The following is a 4,726-nucleotide window of genomic DNA, read 5'->3' as shown; positions in this document are numbered from 1 at the left end:
ACGCCCATAGTGACAGCGGCAGCGCTTCCGGGTTCACAACCAAAACATCGAAACAACCAATCAAGCTCCACGCTTCAACCACCTGACCCACACAGCCACACACGCTGCCTGTATCCGGGCAGAAGAAAATAATACAATAATATTATATATATATATATATATATTATATCATATTATATTATATGATATTACAACATAATATGATATAATATGATATGATATGATATGATATGATATGATATAACATAACATAATATAACATAATCTAATCTAATATAAAATAATATAACATAATTTTATCAAACAATAATAAAATATAATTAATATACTGTATGTATATATATATATATATATATATATATATATATATATATATATATAGTATATACAGAATACAGTATACAATAGGGTTAGGGTTAGGGTTATATTAAATACACACACACGTCGTTAACCATAATGTATAGAATATCCATTATATATTAATTTATGTTTTCTTTGTAATACATGCCTATAAAATATCCTCTCCAAAAATAATTTGTATATCCTTATACAACAACTAACACGTTTAAACTTGTCTTTACTTAATGTTTAAGGGCTATGTTTGTGTAGTTTGATATATCCTATGTTTAATAATAACCATAAACAGACACCCAATGCTGCCTCGAGTGGGTCTAGATGAGGTGCAGTACTTTAAGACCTCGGTAGAGGACGCCAGCGGTAAACAAGTAAATAGTAAAAGGGGTCTGGCAGTAAACTGTAAATCTCACTAATACAAATTATTTTTTTTACTTCATAATTATTAATCTTATAAAAAATATTACAAAAAAACAACAAATTAAATTCTTCCTGGTAAGTTTTGGATATTCAAAAAAATAAACCATCCGTCCCAAACAATGAGCTGTCTTCCACAGAGGAAGCATCTATTAAGTTTGACTGTCTTTAATTTACCCTCTGCTAGCTGTCTGTTTTTAAGGAGATGCAATGAGGAGGAGAATCACATGACCGCAGTTGCCCAGCGACGACAACAATAACAACAAACAAAGAACTACAAAATAAGAGTCCACAAAGCTCTGCAGCTCTCCATCTATTAATGTCAATTATGTCCGTATTATGATTTAAGAATCAACACATTTACTCATATGTATGAACACTTATATATTACCACTGTTCATTTCTCAATGACGGGACACCAGTTATAATCGTTAAGGTCCAGGCCCAAAAACTGCCTCTGGACGGATCTCAAAGTTTATCTAGAGATCGATGAACTATTAACCAGGTCACCGCAATGTTGCGGTGGTCAAGTCGCGGACTACTGTTGGACCACCTTTCTGTTTTAATGTTCTGGGCAAATGGGTGTTGTGCCCACACATCCAGTCTTATCCAGTACAATCCAGTAATATCCAGTGGCTTCCAGTAACATCACGCCTTACTGGAAACCAACTTGCTGAGGCAGAAACGAGGCACCTGCCAGAGCTCTGCTGGGCAGCTCATATGGAGAGTGAAGTCTGTCTCCCAGCACCACAGCAGACGTTGAAGAGTTAACTGCTGTTTACATAGAGAGGTTGTCTCTTCCTCTGTTCAGAAACAGAGAGTAGTGGGGTAAGAGGGAAAGAGTGTGAGAGACACAGAGGGAGAGAGCAAAGGAAAACAGGAAGACAGACTGATAGACGCAGAGAGGCTGCCAATCTATTGATTTCTGTGCTTTGCCATTGATCCCCCCCACCTCCACCCAACCCACCAAATCCACCAGTCTTCCGGAATAATCCTGACTGTACAGGAGACCTGCTTCTAAACGACCACTTACGAGGTGAAATATAGATGAGCACTCACCACCATTATCATCTCCTCATGTCCTCCAGACAAACCTATATGAGAACACACTTCCACTCGAACCCTGTCTCTGCCGGGTGTAAACACCCAGTGGTTATTCCTCGTCAGTTCCTGTATCTCTGATGAGGCCAGAGGCCACATCGCAAAGAATCGTTCAATAGTATTAAAACATTCCGGTGCCTAGTGTGGCCACACCGAGGCTCTGAGCCTGTTGCCCCCTGGGCACCAGGCTAGTGGCCTAGCCTAGGCACCAGGCTAGACACGTTTTAATAATACTGAACTTTTGAAAAAGTCAAAGACAAAGACACCCAAAGAGTGAATCTGGGATCTTATCGTGCGAAACCGAGGAATAGGAGGGCAGAAAAAAGATCTGTTTGTCTCCCAAAAACAAGTGAGTCATTCATCCGTAGAGAGGGCCAACAGAAGCCCCCCCACGATAAGCTGAGTCAACGGAGGGGACCCCCCCACCCCCCCAAAGCTGGAAGGTCACGAGTCAACACTGACCAGAGCTCCACCAGCTGACCACCTCCTCACCCAGTTAGGAGTGTGAGCATATGTCTTTATGTGTGTGTGTATTAAGCATTTGTGTGTATTAAGAAAATGTGTCCTTTGTATTAAGCAAAGGTCAGTCTGCAAAGTTTTCCAAACCTGTGAAGCTACCGTAAAATCCATCCAGACAAACTTTATGGGTCTTTAAGGCCGAAATATTCAGCATGTCAAATAAGTCCCAGATACCAAGGGTCAGGAATGTGTGTGTGTGTGTGTGTGTGTGTGTGTGTGTGTGTGTGTGTGTGTGTGTGTGTGAGTGTGCGCGTGCGTGCGTGCGTGTGTGTGCGTGTCAGTGTGGGCTGGCGGTGGCCATGTGATGGCGGCTGGGTGTTGATCAGCTGTGTGGGTAGTAGGAATGCTCTGAAGGTTGGAGGAGCTCAGTGAGCAGTAATCTCACCGTGGTCACGCTGAGACCCTGGCCTGTTCTCCAGACAAAGCCATTATTCATTATTCATGCTCTCCGCTCGGTGCTGCACGACTTTATGATGTCATATTTCAGTGGAGATCTTTCAGGAGCATCGGGCAGAATAACGCAAAGGCGCGTGTAAAGGCCAAAGGTACTGGTTAAGATCCCCTGATGTCCCCAGCCTAACCAGTACATCAAACCCTGCCTAACCAGTAGATCAAACCCCGCCTAACCAGTAGATCAAACCCAGTCTAACCAGTGGACCAAACCCAGTCCACAGTAGACCAAACCTGATCTCATCTCAGTTCACTGCGAGCTGCACTGCAGTCTCTCTGAATAACAAGATGACAATAAGTGGGCTCCTTTGCAACCCCACTGTCACAAATTAGAAATCGTAAAAAACATAATTAACAGATATTAGTCAATAGCGACAGACAAACCTTTGTCTTCTGTTCTAGAGCTTGGCTGTAAACTCTGAGTACGTCCACACGCAAGCCTCCTCAGTGCTGTACCGGGACGGGGTCCTCAGGGGGCTGATGGGGGGGGGGGGGGTTGGTGTACTGTGGTCCGGATGGAACAATGTCTCAACATGGGGGGTACCAGGGTTCCCAGGGGCACGGTTGTGGAACCTTGTTTCAGCGTTATTACCTTCAGTGAATCCGCCACTTTCTACTCCACCTCCACCTCCCACAGACAGCCTCAGAGTCAGACGGTACGGCTTCTTCTGACGAACAGCCGCTCCTAAAGGTCACGGCTGGCTCATGCTTACATCACTTAGTGTTTTATACTTCAGTCTATTTCTGGCTCCACAAGCCTGGAATGGCCACTTGACATCCACTGGGTTCTGTGTTCAGCGACCCTGTTATGGTCTGTTGTTGTTGACGTCTGTATGTCCACATCCAGGCACCTAGAAACACCAGGGCTATTTATACACATCAATCCCATCCAGACAATGATGCTCTTAAGAGAGTTCTCTCTCCATCTCTCTCTCTCCCCCTTCATCTTTACATGTCACCCTCCGTTCTTCTCCTCTCTCCCTTTCTGTTCCCTGTTTTCTCTTGCTTTCCCTTTCTCTCAGATTCCCCGTCTCCCTTTTTTCCTCTCTTTCCCCCCGTGTCTCTCTGCCTCTCTCTCTTTCTCTGTATCACTATTTCCCGACAGAGAGAGAGAGGGCAGTGTGCTCTCTCGCTTCTCTGATTCCCTCTCTCTTCGGCTCCTCGCTGGCTGTTGCCATGGAGCCCAGACTCATGACATCACGCAGAGATGTGTGCGTGTGTGGAGATCTGAGGCCGTCTGAGCAGCCATCAGCGATCAGGGGACAGCGTGACAGCAGGCAGAGACAACATCCGCTTCATGGATCATAACACACACGCAGGCACTATGAATGCAAACCTAATCAAACACCATTTGTATCTCGTACGTTTCAGGCTGTTCCAGGGAGCCGTCAGTCAAGATGCCAATCTGATCAGCCTCTTTCACACGTCAACACCACACACACACACACCCACACACCCACACACAGACACACACACACACACACACACACAGGTATGCGTCACACATACACGCCGAGATATTAAATACGCATTATAGCATAACACACACCTCAGCAGATGAGTGAGAGTTTCACAAGCTCTTCCTGTATTCCCAGGTCTGAGCCCCACAAGGGCAAACTGATCTACGAGGAAACGAACCAGGGATATATTTCATATTTCATATTTTGTTTTGGAATAACAATACAACAAACTCATAACACACACCCATTATTATTCTTTATCACAACCTAAAGAATTTGGACCAATGACTGCTTTAAGTCTTTAGAGACGCGAGTCTCACAGAAGATCGTGAGTTCGAGGCGAGAGGCGCGTACTGATGTCCACGACTTGGGTCGAAAAGGACAAAAGATGACGTTGTTTCCGGCACTTTCTTAAAAACTTTCCC

This window comes from Pollachius pollachius (assembly GCF_949987615.1).
Source record: "Pollachius pollachius genome assembly, chromosome: 18".
Classification (NCBI taxonomy): Eukaryota; Metazoa; Chordata; class Actinopteri; order Gadiformes; family Gadidae; genus Pollachius; species Pollachius pollachius.
This window is presented reverse-complemented; position numbering follows the sequence as displayed.